Source organism: Tenrec ecaudatus, chromosome 15 (assembly GCF_050624435.1).
Source record: "Tenrec ecaudatus isolate mTenEca1 chromosome 15, mTenEca1.hap1, whole genome shotgun sequence".
NCBI classification, from domain to species: Eukaryota; Metazoa; Chordata; class Mammalia; order Afrosoricida; family Tenrecidae; genus Tenrec; species Tenrec ecaudatus.
Genome location: NC_134544.1, coordinates 90,255,821 through 90,275,692, shown reverse-complemented (window position 1 = coordinate 90,275,692; position 19,872 = coordinate 90,255,821).

The window sequence follows — 19,872 nt, the reverse complement described above, 5'->3', positions numbered from 1 at the left end:
GTGTATTTCAGTGTCTAAACTATTTATTCGAAAGCCATCTTTTACTCACGTGTCTGAAAATTAAGAGTTTTAGATTTTATTGCTCGTGTTAAAAGCATGATTTCCATCACTCAATAAGGGCACCATTAACAGTATTAGGGATTTTGTGTAAGAAGAGGAACAGAACTCTAACAGCATCTAGACCTACAGGTTGTGTGTTACTCACATTGTATTCTCCCCTCAGCCTACAGATTGTGCAACACCAGCAGCGGCATACAGGAAAGAAGAAGAAGTGCCTGATTTGGGTATTATTGTTTCTGGGATATCCTCGTAAGAGATTGAAATTTGTCAACATCATTAGACCTGATCCAGATAAGACAAACATAGAGTACCCCAGTTGTTGGCAATGTCCTAAGGAACAAAAAAATGACCAATGCGCAGGTGATTCTGATGTGTTTTATCCTCTTCTGTATTTCCTACTGGAATTGTATAAGCCTGCATAATACTGATGCAGTGCATTGGAAATGTGGAAATTTGAAATAGTAGAAGTTAGAGATACACTTTGACACTAATTTCCACATTGGGCTGGACAAGATTCGGAATATACTGATCATAGGATTAAAAATAACTTTTTACATTGCGTCCCTGAGGATTCTTTGGATGACATTATCGTCCAATTCATAATTCATTATTTTGTGGCCAACCCATGACAATCATTCAAATTATATGTTATGCCTAGTTTTTACGGGGAAATAAGATCATTTCATTAGAAGAGTTCAGTATTCCATGGGATTTTTGTTTGATTAAATTTCTTTAATGCTTCTTTCTGAAGGTGATGTGTTACATAATCTCCCAAAGAGCAGCATTTTCATTAGTGCATATAAAATTTAAAACGCAAATTTTTAACCTCAGCCAATAGTGGTTTAAAAATGGTTGACAGCTTCTCACCTCCTCTAACTATAGATGCAGGAAACAGATTCAACCGTCAACATCAGGTCTGATTCATATGAAGCAGAGCTTAAGCATACCTGTACTCTCCAATACTTTTCAGTCATGGCACCAGTTATTGTTCCCACAGGCCTCTCCTACTCAGCTCATTAATTTCTTTGCCGTGGCCATGTACAACTTACAGTCCAGAGTCACAGGTATAAGTTTTATTAAGTACCAGCATATAATTTGGTATCAGAATCAATAGGCTGCACATTGGGATTCATATTTAAAATCTGCATAGGCTAATTTGATCTTCTTTAGGGAAGGCCTCTTCTCTCAGTCCCTCTCAAACGTTTTGCCCCCTGAAGGTAGGCTTATTCATAGTTCCATCTGCATAGCCTCCTCTCATCTCCTTGGGGGATATCCTCCTCTTTATCTTGCTTTCCTGTCCCACTATCTTGACTGAAAAGCCTTTTCTGGACTTATAACCACTGGCTCTGTCACTCTGTCCCTTCTGCCCTGCTCATTATCTCCATTGGTTTAGTTCTTGAATCATAAATGTTAAAGTTCATTTTGTAGGACCAGTAGCAGACAAGTACCTAGGAGGTAGAGGTTCAAGGTGCTCCATGATTTGCTCTGCAGCATCTCACAAAACTAAATAGCTATCAAGTAAATAAATACCTCCTCAAGATGTGGAAGCTGGTGAGTCCCAGATCTGTATAGAGGTCAGGGGTCAGTCTGTAGGGTTCACCTCATTAATGTGTTTGCAAAGGCTGATGAACCAGATCATCAGATCAGGCAACAGTCCACTGACTCACAAAGTGAAGTTGTTGAATCTGGTCAGATAATAAGTTGCAGGAGCTGAGGAATCCAAATGGGAAGGTCAGACAGCAAGCTGTTGACTCATAGAGTGGAAGTAGCTCTCAAGGCAGGTCACACAAGCGGCTTGCAGTTGTTCAAGGAAATGGAAGCTGGAAAATCCCTAATCCATTGGGTCATTCTGAACCATGTGGCTGCAGAGGCTAACAAAACCAAATCAACAGGTCAGATGACCGGCCAATGTCTCACTGTCCCTTCTCAAACCATGCCTGCAGGCATTCTCTCTCTCCCTCTTCTTATGATGGCTTCTTAGGCCAACCTAGCACCTTCCCTGCCTAGGCAAGGTTAGGTGGGCTCCAGGAATCCACCCAACAGAACTAGAAGGGGCCCCTTGGAGAGCATGTGTTCGACAGGGTTCTCTAGAGAGACAAACCAGATTGCTAGTAATTATATATAAATATATTTATAAAGGTAGATATATAACACAAGAAATGAACCATTAAGTTATATACAGATGGATAATACAAGAAATTAACAGTTAAATTATACAGCAGTGAGACACTAGCAGTCCTTTAAGGCTTAAGAGCCACCAGTTGCCAATCCCCTTCTGTAGAGAGAGTTGGGCTATATATTTCCAGGCAGCAAACAGCAGGGCAGGTCCCCAACTGTCATAAACTGTCGGTCCCCAGCTCCAGAGATGAACATTCCAATCGTGTGGGATTAAAGGGACCTCAACTTACAGCGACACAGACCACAGGCTAGGCATCCCACAGGTAGTGTACCCTTTAAACTGAGGCACAGAACAAGCAAGGTGAGGCTCACAGAGCCACTTATCCCTCTGACCTTCAATTAATCCTACTTGTGTTTATCGGCCAGGCTGGCACAATAAATTATCGCAATCCACCCCCTGCCAACCTGGCACCTGTATACAACCCTTTACCCATTCATACGTATATAATTTCCAGATATTAATGAAATCACACTTATACTTATCATCAATCATCTATCATACATGTAAATGAAAACACACTGAGTCAAATTATATCTGATATATCATACTTGAACAAAGGAAATATATGCAATAATCACATACAAAGAAAATACATTGACAATTACAAGCCTCGTTTTTGCAATTGATCACGTGGTCGTAACTGCTAGGTGGAACTACCTTCTACTGCTACCCATTCTGCATTACCTTTGCCCTCAGCAAGCACCTCAGCTGGCTGTGATTTTTGGCCTGACGGGGTGACCCAGACCTTCATTCCTGAGGGGTCTGTGTCATTATAATTCCTGTTAGGATTGGGTTGCTGTAACTTAACATTTACTTTAATAACAGGGCATGGTAACACTAACAGTCGGCCTATGGGATCTCCTGGATTCCAGACATATTCTTCTTTTCCTCCATTATGTAGTACCAGTCCAATTTCTCCTTGGTAGTCAGGATCAATCACACCACTCAGTATGGTGACACTCTTCCTGACCTGTTGATCCAAAGTCATGAGAAGTCAAAAGTGCCCAGGGGGCATTCTCAGCAGCCAGTTCAGTGGAATATGTGCTGTGTTTCCAGGTGAGAGAGTTCCTTTCTTCGGGAACAGGACCTCCAGGCCTGAGGAACACAGAGTTGCTGAGAGGAACAGAGAGTTGCTGGGACAGGAAGCAAAAATGCTGCAAGAGGATCACTAGGAGTAATAGTGAGTGGTGCCACTCCAGTTTCCAACCCTTGGTTCCTGGACCCATGTATTCTGGCTATTGGAGACACAGCACCATATATTGGCCATTGGTTTAGAGCATGCACAGCTTCCTGGAGAACATTGCCAGCCCTACAAGTTGTTGCCACCTAGTTCGCACCGTAATTGTGTCTTTAGGAGCCCATTCCATCGTTCTATCAAGCCGGTATCTTCAGGATGATGAGGAACATGATACGACCAGTGGATTCTGTGGGAATGGGCCCATTGTCGCCCTGTATTTGTTGTAAAGTGAGTTCCTTGATCTGAAGCAATGCTATGTGGGATGCCATGCCGGTGGATGAGGCATTGTGTAAGTCCACGAATAGTAGTTTTGGCAGAAGCATCACGTGCAGGGAAGGCAAATCCATATCCAGAGTAGGTGTCTATTCCAGTAAGAACAAAACGCTGTCCCCTCCATGTTGGAAGTGGTCCTATGTAATCAACCTGCCACCAAGTTGCTGGTTGATCTCCCCGAGGAATTGTCCCATATCTTGGACTTAATGTTGGTTTCTGTTGCTGGCAAATGGGGCACTCAGCAGTCGCAGTGGCCAAGTCAGCCTTGGTGAGTTGAAGTCCATGTTGCTGTGCCCATGCATAACCTCCATCCTTGCCGCCGTGTCCACTTTGTTCATGTGCCCATTGGGTGATAACGGGTGGTAGAGGAAAGAAGAGGACCAGTCTCTACAGCGCGTGTCATCTTATCCACTTGATTATAACAGTCCTCCTCTTCAGAGGTAATCCTTTGGTAAGCGTTCATGTGAGATACAATTTACTTTCTTGGCCCATTCAGAGAGGTCTATCCACATACCTCTTCCCCATACTTCCTTGTCACCAATTTTCCAATCATGGTCCTTCCAATTCCCTGACCATCCAGCCAAGCCATTAACCACAGCCCATGAATCAGTATATAATCTCACATCTGGCCATTTTTCCTTATATGCAAACTGAATGGCCAGGTGCACTGCTCGAAGTTCTGCCCATTGGGAAGATTTCCCTTCACCACTGTCCTCTAGGGAGATCCCAGAAAGGGGCTACAGTGCTGCTGCTGTCCACTTACGAGTGGCACCTGCATATCGTGCAGGGGCATCCGTAAACCAAGCATGACTTTTTTGGTCTTCACTTAAAGTATGGTAAGGAACTCCCCAGGAGGCCATAGGTACACACTGGGAGAAAGGAGGCAATGTGACAGAAGTGGAGACTGTGGGCCTTTGGGCCACTTCTTCATGCAGCTTACTTGTTCCTTCAGATCCTGCTTTGGCCCGATCTCGCATATACCACTTCCATTTAACAATGGAGTTTTGCTGCATATGTCCAACTTTATGATAATGTGGGTCAGACAATACCCAGTTCATGATAGGTAATACAGGCCTCATGGTGACTTGGTGGCCCATGATGAGGCGTTCAGTCTCCACCAAGGCCCAGTAACAGGCCAACAGTTGCTCTTCAAAGGGGAAGTAGTTGTTTGCAGAGGATGGCAAGACTTTACTCCAAAAGCCCAATGGTCTACGCTGTGATTCACCAATAGGGGTCTGCCAAAGACTCCACACTGCATCTTTATATACAACTGACACCTCTAGCACCATTGGGTCAGCTGGATCATATGGTCCCAGTGGCAAAGCAGATTTCACGGCAGCCTGAACTTGTTGAAGAGCCTTTTCTTGTTCTGGGCCCCACTCAAAAATGGAGGCTTTTCATGTCACTTGATAAATAGGTTGAAGTAGAACACCCAAGTGAGGAATATGTTGCCTCCAAAATCCGAAGAGGCCGACTAGGCATTGTGCCTCTTTTTTAGTCGTTGGGGGAGCTAAATGTAATAGCTTATCCTTCACTTTAGTAGGAATATCTCGACATGCCCCACACCACTGAGCCCCTAGATATTTTAATGATGTGGAGGGTAGCTGAATCTTTGTTGGGTTAATTTCCCAACCCCTTGTACGCAGATATTGTACCAATGAACCTAGAGTCTTTTATACATCCTCCTTAGTGGGTCCAATCACCATAATGTCATCAATGTAATGGACCAGTGTGACATTTTGTGAAATAGACAGGTGGTCAAGGTCCCTTCGGACTAAATTATGGCACAGGGCAGAAGAGTTGATGTACCCCTGGGGGAGAGTTGTGAAAGTATATTGTTGCCCCTGCCAGGTGAAGGCAAACTGCTTCTGGTGGTCCTTTGAGACTGGTATTGAGAAGAAGGTATTAGCCAGATCAATAGCTGTATACCATGTACCAGGAGAAGTATTCATTGGCTCAAGCAATGTAATCACATCTGGGACAGCAGCTGCAATTGAAGTCACCACCTAGTTAAGTTTACCACACATGGAATGCACTATCACAATCGTTTTTATTACTGTTTTGTTTTCTTTACTGTAAGATATATTTTTAAAATCTTCAAGTGTAAAATACGCCATTAAATTGACTCCTCTTACTACAGGAATCACTTACATTCAATGTTGTGGCTGTAAAGTTCACCTGGGAGGAATGGCAGCTCCTGAACCCTGCTCAGAAGGCTCTATATCAGAATGTGATGTTGGAGAACTATCACAACCTGGTTTCCATTGGTGAGGAGAATTCTGAAGTCATTGGCCTCGTCATTGGCTTTTCCTGTCTTATGTGTTAAAATCTTTGCAGTGTCTGTGGTGTTCTCAAAGAGAACACCTCAGAATTTACATTGTGAATTGTAAAATAAATTGTAAAACACTAAGGATATTTCTTTATTAAGGTCCCCAGAGAAAACATAGGATAAAATATTGTTAGCTGATGAGTCAATTATGACTTATAGTGATCCTAAATACAACAAAATGAAACACCACCCAATCCTGAGGCAATCTCACAACTGTTCTTATATTTTAGCCTTAAGTTGTAGCCCCTGTGCCTATCCGTCTTTTCCAGAATCTTCCTGTTTCAGTGGATAAAATACCTGCAGCAAAATACACACATATTAATGCATACATATTATCAAACACATACTCGCATAGAGGTGAAATGTGAACACACGCTAAAAGGAAACGCACACAATGACATTTGTATTCTAACAGTCATATTAACATACACATGCATACTATGAACAAATGAACACATGTAGTAGACCTAACAAATCTTCATACAATATCCTCAGATTAATAAATACACATGCATTTACTTAAGAAAAAAACACATAGACACACTAAAATATACTAGAATTATAATAATAAAATAAATGCAGAGCAGACTACAAATTCTATCACATAGTATAGTATATGAATGCAAAGAATAGTTCATGTATATTAGCACACACAAACAAACATATAAAGTACATACAAGAACATACACACACTGAGCTACAAGAATGTGGAGGTCTGTGGCAGAGACGTTTTCTGTGCAGGTAGAGGAAATAGGTTGAGAATTTAACTAATCCTGCTTAGGCTCCTCTGCATTTTACCCGCAAAGACCCCTGTTATCTGTGGGGTTTGAGTGATCCCTGAACCCCGCCCTCTCCCTGCATGGGTGTTTGTGTCTTGGTTCCACAGCCTTTCCCTCTGTGTGTGACTGACTCAGAAATATGCGATCATAACTACAGCAGCCACAGTGCCAGTTGAGGGAAAATCAGTCCCTGTGCACATCTCTAGAGAAGGATACTCTGATCTCAATAATACATGGAGGCATAGCCACCCACAGAACTCATAGGGAAGCTGTGGGTGCCCTGTACAGAATAGGACTTGTATAGCCCATGGACAAGGAGACATAGGGAAGGAAGGAAGGTGAGTTATGTGGAGGCACATTGACACTAAGCATAAAAGGTGTCTTGTCTCTCTTTTCGCACACTTGTATCAATATTCAAAACTACTAAATTAAACAAACTGCATTTGTAGAAAAAACTGACTCTCAAATTAGTCTGTGGGGAAAAGGGCAGACAGGAGCTGTGAATTAATAAAACGAATGAACTCAGAGAAGAAAATATCTGGATGAATGGAGCCAGGTGACTTGATATAGGATTGGGCTACTGTTGTTAAGTTCTTATATTATTTTGTCTTAAATATATATATATATATAAAATAAAGTGAGGTTCTGTGCACAGCAAGGCCTGTTATACTGAGGTAGGAGGGAATACAGGAGGGGTATTGAAAGCATGGTGTAAAGTGTTTGAGAAAGCAGATGATGTGAAGAGAATGTATCCTAGATGTAGGAATTTCTAATTAATATGGGACATTTGGGGGGAGTTAGAGGGGGGAACAGAACAGAAGCTAAGTTCAAAATCATCCTACCATCACAGGGAGATTGGGTGAGTGTTTAAGAAAGAAGTGAGGAGATGCACCGATTCCCTGAGGGATGCTGAGAAGGAGAAGAATCCCCAGACACAACAGGAAGCCAGTGGTCAGCTCCACCTGCACCTGCTCTTGGGTCTGGGTCCTGTGCTCTGTTGGTCCTGAGGGACCCTGCAACCTAACCTCTTCCACGAGGGTACGTTCATGTCTGGGTTAACTCTGACTTCCCCTCACTGTGTGTGTTGGTCTGGGTAAACTAGAGAAAAAATGCATATACATACATATATTGTATATAAGAGAGATTTTTATATAAAGGGCAATTGTACATTAAGGAAGCATCTCACCCCAGTCAGGTCCAAGACTGTAACTCCAGTATTAGCCCACATATCCAATCTATATAGTCCTCTTCAGACTCATGAAATACATGCCATGATCCCAAATGCAAGATGATCACAGGCCAGTGGGTAGAAAGTCTTTGGATCCAGTAGCACTGTAAACGTCTAAGTGCTGGCAGGGGTCTCTACATGGATTCTCCAGCACCCAGGGCTGCATCAGGGTAGGTCCATGTGGCTTTTTCTCAGGGATGTCTCACAGGGAGTCAGCCTTGTCAGAAGGGAGTCTCCTAGGGAGTATAGAGAGTGTCTTCTACCTCCAAGAAAGGAATATTGGATTCCCCAGAATTCACAGAAGACCATGCCCACACAGAAGCCTCATTGGCCATGCTCCGATTGACAGACTAGAGTCCACCCCTTCAGTCTTTATCCTCTCAAGTCCCACATTTATACCAGATTATGTAACTACCACACTGTGCGTCTTGTGCACAGAAATACCCAGCTGTGTCCTTGAATTTCAGGTTGTCCATTTGAAGATATAGTATGTTCTTACCATTGTCTCTGGAGATGGTGAATTGGCCCTTCAGAGAGTCTGTGTGGCATGTCCTACCAACAGTATTAATGTATGAAACCCACTTCCGTCCCTTCGCTGGAGCTGAGCAGACCCAGTAAATATTACACATACAGATAGGGAATGCAGAGACTGCAGGGTAGAGTCTCAGAGAAGCCTCAGGCTGCCTCGTCTCCCTAAGATTACATAGCTACACCTCACAATGGATACCTGCAAACACACAAACATCCTGATCATGAAAATCATAATATATTCACTGGCTCTCACTCATGCCCCCTCATACGCACTTGCTCTCCATCAAAGTACCATTTGAAATTCTAGAAATGAAAATTGAGCTCAATGCAGATTCCATGGTGACTAGATGTGTTCAGTCCTGAATGGGGTCACTTGGGAATTCCAGAGCTGGAGCACCTCTCCAAGAGCTTCAGAGTTGGAACTGGGATGGTTTCATCAGCAGGAGAGGGGTCTATTTGCATACCTTCTACTTATATAGCCATAAGTGATGTTGAATAAGAATGTTCTAGATATCTTGGAGAGCCCTGCATGTGGGGTATATTATGCAGTGGACTGCTAAATGCAAGGTCAGTCATTCTAAATCACCAATGGCTCTGCAGGTGAAAGAGAATGCTCTCTACTCCCATGAAGGTTTACAGAATCAGAATCCTCCAAGAGCAGTCCTACTCTGTCCTATAGGGTTGTTATGAGAAAGAATTGGATTAATGGAAATGTCAACCACAGTTAGAGACACTCCCTAAAAATGCGGGCCCCATCTTCACCGCTTTTAGTGTGGTCCTCATTCTTTTATTAAACCAGTTAAATATTCCCTGTAGAATTCGATATTTAATTTGACACAAGCATCCCTTATCAAATTCTGTTTTAAATTACATTTTGGAAAAGGGAATGCCACATACCAAAAAGGAAAACCCACCCAGCCCCCTCAGAACCTGCCCTTAATTGTTCCCTTGAGCTGGATATGACAGTGGCTCCTGAGTCTCGCTCCTTCCCTGCAGGCATGTTGTACTTTCACAAGGCCTCTGCACTCCAAGCATTTGAAGGTACGGAGTTAACCTTAGAAGTTCTATAGATGCTGAAGCTCTCTGCATCCTCCAGAGAAGTCAATGCTGTTTGTGAATTTGCATAACACATCGGGATGTTTCCAGGGCATCTTCCAAAAACTAGAGGAAGTCTCCCATGTTTGAGGAGTTGATTTTGCTCTCAAAATATAGGTACTATGCTTTACAATACTAATGCTTTATTTTATATTAAATACTTTTATTAGGGGCTCTTATGGCTCTTATGACAATCTGTGCATTCACCCATTGTCAAGCACATTTGTACATAGGCTGCCATCATCATATTCAAAGTGTTTTCTTTCTACTTGAAACCTTGATATCAGCTCCTCATTTTCCCCTCCCTCTCCCACTCTTCTTCCCTCATGAACCTTAATAAATTATAATTTTCATATATATTTTTAAGTTTAAAATATTTATTGAAATACATTTCACATACCATACAATTCCATGTATAATTCCAGGAAAAGATCCTTGTCTCTTCCTAGGTCTGTAGCCAAAGTTGCTTGGAGATCTTCAAACAAACCGTTGTGCTTGCTTGTCATTTTCAAAGCATTTGCTCTCCACTTAAGCCCTTTGCATCAAGTCCTCTTTTTTCCCCTCCCTCCCCGCTCCCCCCTCCCTCATGAGCCCTTGATAATTTTAAAATTATTATTTTGTCATATCTTGCCCTACCCGGTGTCTTGTTTGCTAATATTTTCATGTGTTCACCTGTGTGCATGTGTGTCTGTGTGTGCAAGGTGTTCCCAGAGCTGCCATGTGTTTCCTAAGAACACCTCCCACAGCAACTTCACCCAATCCACCCCGGGTTTATTCTGTTTTCATCTGGACCAGTGGTTCTCAACCTGTGGGTCGTGACCCCTTTATGGGTCCAACGACCCTTTCACATGGTTCTCCTCATGCATAACAGTAGCAAAATGATAGCTGTGAAGTAGTAATGAAAATGATTTTATGTTTGGGCATCACCACAACATGAGGCACCGTATTAAAGGATCGTGGCCTTAGGAAGGTTGAGAACCCATGATTTTCTGGACTCACCAAAGGATGGATATTCCAATGAGGAAGGCTCCTGGAGTATAAATTACGTCAATTTAATAATGATGCTGAAGTAATTACAGGTAATTGCCCTTTAATCCGCCTCTCACCTTCCCTCCTTTATTTCCAGCTCCTGCTCAGGATCCAGGTGTACCTGGATGCAGATAATTCAAGGTGCTGAAATTGGGGCGGATTTGGATTTCAGATCAGGCTGTGTGTGGAAAGACAGTGGATCATCCTTGCTTGGAAGTTTTGTGCTTCCTGCAAGGTAAAAGTACCTGGAACCTGGGCATGGGGACCTATTCCAGGCCAGGTACCCTCAGCTAGTAGGTATGTAAGACAAGCTCAGGGAGGAACATAGCCTTTTGCCTCCGGAAGCCCCTGGGTTGAGCTCAAAGATATTCAGCCTGTGCTAACACGCTGACTCTGAAACCTCCACTAATGGCTTCTTGGTTGCTGATTTGTCCACATCCGGGTCTCGCTTTCATTCCAGGGTATATTTAGATATCCGTGCACCCAGGGTGCCTGGTCAGGATTTAACCGATTAAGTCAGCAGCAGGTTGGCCTATTGTTATCACGAGTGATTATTTGAGGACTTACTTCTCCATGAGTGGAGAGCCCAGTGTGTGCTGAGAGGGCGTTCCTGGCACTGGACCCACAGGATGTCCCTGGGAATAACGTCTTTACACTTAAGGGGTGAAGCTACAGCTCCTACTTGAAGTATGTCTGGTGAGGCTAAGTGTTTGTTTTACTAGAAACTCAAGTAGTCACAGAACCAAATAATTTAGGGTTAGAAGGGTGTACTACATCTTCCTTACAGCCCTTAAGTCTGAGGAAAAATCCAATGTAATGAAAAATGGGGATCATTGTTCCAATGAAGGAACTTTTAGTTTGATACCACCTCGATCTCTAGTGACATGAGGGTCCCTGGGAAAGATGGAATGGGGGGGATCAAAGGTAGAATAACCAGTTATTTATTTGTTTCATTAAACACTGTTTCACTACATCTTTGAGGGAGAAACCAGGTGAATTTGTGACTACAAATTAGTGAGTAAGTACAATTGAGCTCTTGGTCACCTTGGTTATTGGGCAACACATCCCTGCATATGTCTAATAGCAGAGAAGGCTCCTTGAGTGTAGGACACAGTAGAGCTGAGGACCACAAGAGTCCTGTGATGGAACTCGGTCATGATGCCTTATGTCATATTTAAACATTTATATATCCCTTCATTTTGCCAAATTTCATGAACCATTTGTAAACGTTAACTGAAAACAGAGGATGTGTTGGTGTTTCCTAATTTTACATGTCTACCTCTCGCAGTCCCTTATATTTAGGTAAAATCTGCGAGAGGAGACAAATCCACACATGTAATTAGCAGCATGCGTTTTTTGGTGTGTTAAGTTCGGTGCTTAGCTTAGGGTTTTAGTGTGCTAGAGGCAGAGTCGGTACTTAAGATCAGAAGCCAAGTCCTGAGATTAATCAGTGTTCCTGGCTCAAGAACAAGAATCAAGCAATAGAATTAGGAGTCAGTTGTGATGATTTGAGATTCAGATGTTGGCGGACAGATTAAAGGTCATTATGTTTAGAAAGTTTCTGCCTAACAGATTATGTTTTAAGTTGATTAGGAGCGTACATGTTAAGGTATAATGATGTAGAGTTACTGCTTAAGGATTAGAGTTCTCAGAAGTAGTTTCTGAATATAAGATTTAGGGTCATAAGGTTAGGGTTACGTTGATAGACTACAGTCCAGGCTGTGACACTGATTCAAAGAATTGGAATAACTGCATTAGGTTACATTTGGTGTGCATAGTCATTGGATTTGTTAAGCACATGTTGACGTTGTTGTGGGCATCAGGCGATGCTCAGGGTGTTAGTAGAAGTTCTGGAGGATGAGTGGCTTTTCAGCTAGTTATCAGTGTGTTGTCAGGATACTCAGCACATTAACATATAAGGGTTAATGGTTTGCGAGATGGTGATTAGCAGTGAATGTGTAAGGATTGATTTACCAAGTTAACATTGTATGCTGAAATGTAGCTAACAACATTTCTCTGTTTATCAGCTATAGTGTTTATGACATATTTAGAATCATTTATGCATAAGATCATCATTGTTTTGTGGATAGAGGATTTATTTTTTTTTCTCTTTGGAAACCTTTTTTCTTCCCTACAAACAAAAATGCCTTGTTTTCGGATTCACAGGCTTGTCTACCACCTTGCTACAGCTCTGCCCAGCATGCAACCCAGCTCGCCCTGGAGCTACTGCTGTAGCCTCAGCCCAGCATGGTGTTTCAGCAGCTGCTGAGCCGCCTCCTACACTGCTGCAGTCAGCCTGACCTCAGAGTTCCCCAACAGAAGGGACCGCAGCCCACAGCCTGCACCAGGCCCGGGGAGCCGAGCTTAGGGAGGATGTCAGCCTCCAGGGTGGCTCGGAGCAGCAAGAGAAAGACCAAGAAGAAACCTGAAGCTTGGGAAGAAGCGAAATTGTTGGTGGGCTCCATGGCAGTCATGAATGACATGCGAAGACAGAGAAATTTGTGTGATGTGATTCTTGTGGTCCAGGAAAGAAAGATCCCTGTTCATCGTGTGGTCCTGGCTGCAACCAGCCCAGTTTTTAACGTCGTGTTCACAACTGACACGCTGGAATCAAAGTCCTTTGACATAGAACTGAAAGATGCCGACCTGACATTATTGAACACCTGGTGGAATGTGCTTACACTGCTAGGATCTCTGTGAATAGCAACAACGTGCAGTCTCTTTTGGATGCCGCAAACCAGTACCCGATTCAGCCTGTGAGGAACATGTGTGTTGATTTTCAAAAGAGAAAGTGGATGCTTCAGACTGTCTCGTTCTAAGCGTTCTAGCAGCGTGTCTAGACTGTCCTGAGTTGAAAGCCACTGCAGACGCCTTTATTCACCAGCGTTTCACTTGTTTCCAAAAGTGAGGAGTTTCTCCAACTTGATGCTCAGTGAGTAACACCTCTCCTCAACCAAGACCCCTGACCGTGAGCGCAGTGGAGCAGGTTTATGATGCTGCTGTCAGGGGCCTGAGACATGAGGCGCCGAATCGTCAGCCATTTAGGGTGGATGTCCTCGCTAACATCAGATTTCCTCTCATCTCGAAGAATGTCTGATGTAAAACCGTCCCAACTGAACCCCTCATTCAGGACAACCCTGAGTTCCTTAGGATGGTGATGAATGGAATACGGTATCATCTACTGTCTCCTGAGGATCAGAAAGAACTGGCAGATGGAACAAGAGCTCGAAGACCACAGTTTTGTAGATATTTTAACCCAAAGTTGGAAAAAGGTGCATATTGCACACGATCCTGTAGGGAGAATGTAACTTGCGAAATCTCATTTGATGCGTGTTTTGCTCTTTAAAATGACCTGTGTTGATAACTATTTTGTATATTCAACCACACGCTTTTGGTCTTCAAGTAGAACAGTTTAAATAACTGAAGAATCGATCCCTGATTTTCCAAACGGTTTCATTCAATGAGGTATGTTATTCTCTGAAGCCAGTATTATTAGAATTACGTCAAAATATGTATTAGGTATTTATATTAAATGTGTCCACCCCTCTCTTGTTTTTGTTATAAAACATTGTCTTGGAAATATTTTGCCATTTACTAGAACTTATCTATATTTTTCATATTAACTATTTCTAATATAATAATTGCAGAGGCAGCTTTTGTTAGAAATCATTTACCTTGCCTCATCCAAAGTGAACAATAATTTATAGTCTGATATAAGTAGACTACATATTAAACAGGATTGTTAAGTAATTATTTTTAAATTCTTGTACTTGGCATTGTTCAGAAATGTTGGAATGATATTAGCTGTCATTGAGTGAGACCCACCCATAGCTGCCCTATACCTGCCAGGAATGGTGGCTTTTCATTATTATTATTAAATAGATCTCCTTCAGAGAACATTTTCAGTAGTAACGTGTAATTATCCAGAATTAAGCCAATCTACTTTTTTTGAGCTAATAATAGTATACACTATTATTTCTATATAGCTCAGATTTCAATTATGACAGGTGGGAAATGTGCATTAATTACTGGCTGGAAAATGATAGAAAAGAAAATCTTATTCATTTTTCTGAATATTATCAGGAAATGACCTCTTGGCTCTTTATTTTAAAGGTAAATCATACCATTCCCAGGATTCCAGGGAAGAGAGAACTTCTAATTTATGAAAAAAGGATAGTTGAGTTTCAAATAGTTCATTGAAAAATGTAATTAAAAAATAACAAGGTTTTTTTTTTCTCTCACAACATTTGGAAGACTACTTTATGATCCTGAGGGAAGGAGAAGGGGGGTATGTTGGGCAGAAATTATATTAACCGTTGTGCATTTCCAGGAAGGTTCGGGGCTCCTCTTTGGGCTTGCTATCTCTGCATAATGTAGGCGATGCGTTCCGTGGTCCTTTGTGTCCACTGTAGTTTGAGAAAATGGCAGGCCATTCTTAGGCCTGACACATTCTTGTTAGATTCTTACCTAGAAAATCTACTGATTTTATTTTATTTTCCCTCTTACCATACGTATAAATGTTTTGGATATATCTCTTCTATTGATTATATGGAGTTGTGTATTTCTCAACCTACTGACATTCACATGTGAGACAACTTCCAATTCTGTTTAAGACCATTGCCTCTATCATTTTCTGGGAATTTTATTACATATCCGGAAGTCACTCAAGACTCTTGTCTACATTTTCTATTTATTAGACATTCTATAATAAATGTTGGATTTTGAGTGTAAACAAGGCAAAAGTAATTTCTTTCTTGTATTCTAACTAGGACCAACAACTGTTTTTTCAATAGATTGTGAATCATGTTTTCTTAATAAACATTTTCATAATTGTTTGATAGACAAAAACATTTTCATCTGTTGAAATCTACTATGTGGTTCATTTTGCATAAGCATGAATATAAATGTAAGACAGATGTAACAGTACTAAATAAAAAAAGAGGAATGAAAATAATGAGGTCATCTCTATGAACGTCACAGAAAGCATGTTCTCCCTTCATTTCCGGCTCGTAGCTCAGAAACTGTTAGCAGAGGTTATTGTTCTCAGCCCAGAGTAGGTGGGGGATAGGATTGTGATGGAACAACCCTTGCTTACAGTCAATTAAAAGTTTTTGTCAACTGTATTTCTCTCTGTATTTGTAAGTGATGATGTCGCAATGCCTGGCGACACAAAGTTCAAGATCATGGATGCTGTTTGAAAGGTGAACAGCTACCACCCACCAGCTGGTCCCTTGCACGATTAAACCGACAATCGGTGTCCAAAAAGATTACAGGTTAGAGATCCCTATGGGGAAGTTCCAGTCTCTAGTAAAGAGTGACCTTTAGCCAAAATGGACGATACATATACAAAACATGTCATTCTCAAATATGATGCAGTCTGGATTCTCCCTAAAAGATATTAAACGCATGTTTTTTCCTGGTGCTCCTAATCTGAATTCTAGTCCTAGTCCACTGTTTTGGATAATGACAAGTTTGCTCTTTATGATAGTACTTAGGTATCATAAGTAATTTTCATTTTGTCTTTTAAACTTGAAAGATTTTCCTGAAGCCTCTGGCTTCACATATTACTTTCAATATATTTTGAAATTAATTCATTGCTATTTGTTTTCTTTATTCACTGCTACACCTGACTTACTCTCTATTAGAATGTGATCATCTCTTAAGTCTCCTCACTTTTAAAAAAAACCCAAAACATTTTATTGAGGGCTCTTACATTTCTTGTATCCACTCATCAATTGTATCAAGAACATTTGTACACATGTCACCATCATTATTCCCTAGACATTTATTTTCTTCTTTTTAAAAAAATCAATTTATTGAGGGCTTGTACAACCCTTATCGCAATCCATACATCCATCCATTGTCGTCTTCTCACTCTTTGTTTGCAGATTTCAATGTGCTCTGCAGATGATTTTGTCCCACGGTCCCCTCTTCTAGGAAGAAGGACTCTGTTTCACACAGCACTCCATTTCCAGAACCAAGTGTCTGCGCACTTCTAGTGACAAACTACGGTGATTTGATGAAGAATATTAATTGGTTGAGAGATTGAAAAAATACTCAGTTCAGTTTTCAACGTAAAATAAAATGTAAAAACATTTAATACAAATTATGAGTTAAATTTGAGGTATGTCAACACAGAAAATCAATCTACAAATGAGATGAATTCCGATGAATGAAAATTTATCTTAGTATTTAGTGTTTCCTCGAGGTAGAAACATTTTTCACTCTTTTCTCAGAACTAAGTTTGTGGGGATTCATGCTAATCTGGCAAGTGTTAGACCATAGCCATGTTTGCTATATGTTATTTGTTCTGTTTGTTTTTCTCCTCAGAGAAGCAGATTCTTCCCATTCTAAATTGTAATGCAGGATTGTGATGCTGGGAAACTACATGGTGATGAAGTGGGAGAACAGGGAGTTTCTGTGTGTTCTTCTGATTGAGAATGAATCTTTTATAGCACCTGGGCAGTAAGGCTCTGACCTTCATGCCTGTGTTGTAGTTTATAGTTTGGCCTGTCCATGTTCCTTCCCTGCATTTCAGTACATCCGTTCTTTATCTTTGAGTATTTAATACCTGTTCACTATACCCTCCCACTTAGGTCTCATAGGTAGGATATGGAGTGTGTGGTTGATAGGGGAAATATTTCACCTCCAGCTATGAAAAGTCAGTGTAATTGACCTTCCTCTGGTGCTAAGTCTGTTGAGATGATAAAAGTCTCCTCCTCCAGTGTCTGAAACACAGGGCTTATTTTGAATGTTCACTTGAAAATCTGGAGGGGTTTTATAGGCAAAGCTCACAAAATGCGAGCTCCACTGATGACTGGCCCAGGAGTTTCTCACTGTCACAGTAAACAATACTCAGTCTCTAGAAATTTATAAAATTTGAATTTACATTTTTGTTTTGTTTTTACAAATACATGGGTTTGGTAGCTTCTGATTCAGGTAGGCAGAACACAGCTCTTCCCATCTGAGTAGACCTCCTCTAGATTTCGGATGACATTTGATATGTCAATTCACTTCAGTTCTCTGATGGTGCATGCAAGGACTTCCAGCATCAGTGCACCCACGGCTCATGTTGCAGAATAAGGAGCAGGTGCCTGACTCAGAGAGGAAGAGACAGTCCAAGAGAGACAGAGCAGGGGTCCAGAGTGGAAATGGAGTGTCAGGTGTCCAAGAGGCCCTAGAGCTTGTTTATGGGCAGAGAGTTGTGGTCATCTCCACATGACAAGACATTATAGAGGGATGAGTCGACAGATAATATAGGATGTTTCATCACCCAGCATCGGGAAACTGATCTACATTTGATCAGCCCTATGTTTTCTCCCTAGGTTCTTTGAGCTGAAACCTGATAAATCAGTTCCCTGACCTGTAAACGAAGAGCATCCAATGAGTAATGGGTTTCCTCAAGCCCTGAGCACTTGAATTGTTTTAGGACCATTCAGGCAAGGAAGGATTTTTTTTTCTTCAGAAAATAGGTGCTGTACACTAGAAAAAATCTGAGTTTGTAGAAATATGTCCTAATCTTATGGGCTCTCACTAATCTTTTTTCACAACACTGATATAATTTTTAAATTAAAATTTACAACTTATGTTAATTTTATTAATATATCTTCAGTACATCTTGCACAATTATTAAATTTATTTGGGGGATTCTGTCAGACTTATGGGGATAAAGAAATATTTCCTTATATTTTAAAGATTGTATTGCTTGGTTTTGAAAGTTTTCTGAGTACTTTACATACTTTTGTATTATTTCATTGGTTGTTTTTCAATTTTCTTATAATACGTTTTTGTGAGCTGGTTTTTATGTGAAGAGAGGAAATAAGAAAGCTTCATGCCTATTAAAATAACATTTTGGTATACATTATTTTAAATGAGTAAAAAATAATGAAGTTCATGGAAGATATAGCTATTTGTGAAAATACACTCATTCCATAAGTAGTAATAGTGAGGATTACATAGTAAAATGAGTAAGACTCCCCCCACACCCACCCCAGTGAGTCAGTGAAAGATCACTATACCTCATCACAGACAGAGAGGAATGGCCCTCTTGATTGGTCAGTATTAGTCCATGAGAAGCTGATTTTGTCAGACCCCATCTATGAAGTCAGTGAACTTATAGGGGTGGAGTATAAGTGGATACATCTGTAGCAGTCGTGACCAGCTGTCAACCCACATCATGAGATACACCCACCACTAGCCATCAGGATTCCAGACCACATTTGAGATGAGCAGCGGAGCTATCCTGATGTGTGGCTCTGTCAAGTTCTCCAGTTTTCTCTTATTTATACCTGATGTAGACCAGAAATGCATTCATGAATGTGAATTATATGTATGCACAAGAGCCCTATAGAGTTGATACCTGAAGTCATCTCCTTTGATACATTATTAAACAAGGACATTTCTGCATAGGTTACACCTAAACCTCTGACACCAAAGTGCACTCATCAAGGAGTGACTGTGGAGCGTTATTTTCCTATTGGCAGCTGCCCTGGGTAAGATAAGACATGGGGCTGGAGAGAAGACTGTGGCAGCTCCAGAGCCCTCACCTTCTGGTTTACTTCCTCACAGGTGTGCATGCCCAGATGCAGTTAGTGCCGGCTGAGGCCAAGGTGCAGAAGCCAGGAGAGTAGGTGTCCTGCAAGACTTCTGGATCCACCTTTTCCAACTACGGTATGAATCGGGTGTGATGAGCACCAGGAAAAGGCCTTTAGTGGAAGGGCTGGAAGTCAACATATGCCCAGGGCTTCACACAAGGCAGGAAGACGTCTCTCGGGTTGTGTCAGTCAGCACAGCTTATCCACAGATCGGCAGCCTGAACTCCGAGGACACTGCCACCTCTTCCTGTGTGAGACACATGCTGTAGAAATCCACATCCTGAGAGTGTCAGGACACCTGAGGGGAGGGCAGCTGTACTCGCTGAGGCAGTGACGCAGGATATTTAGTTGAATCTTCTCTTTATTTACTGGTTATGAACTTTGAGATGAGAAATAAAGAAATTCATTTCCTGTGAAATTATCACTACAATACCGTGAAATTAACAGCCCCTCAAGGGGGGAGAATAAGAAATACCTTGTGGGGGGGGGAGAAATACCTTGGTATGTAGCCTTCCTTTAGCTCTCTGTGCAAATACTT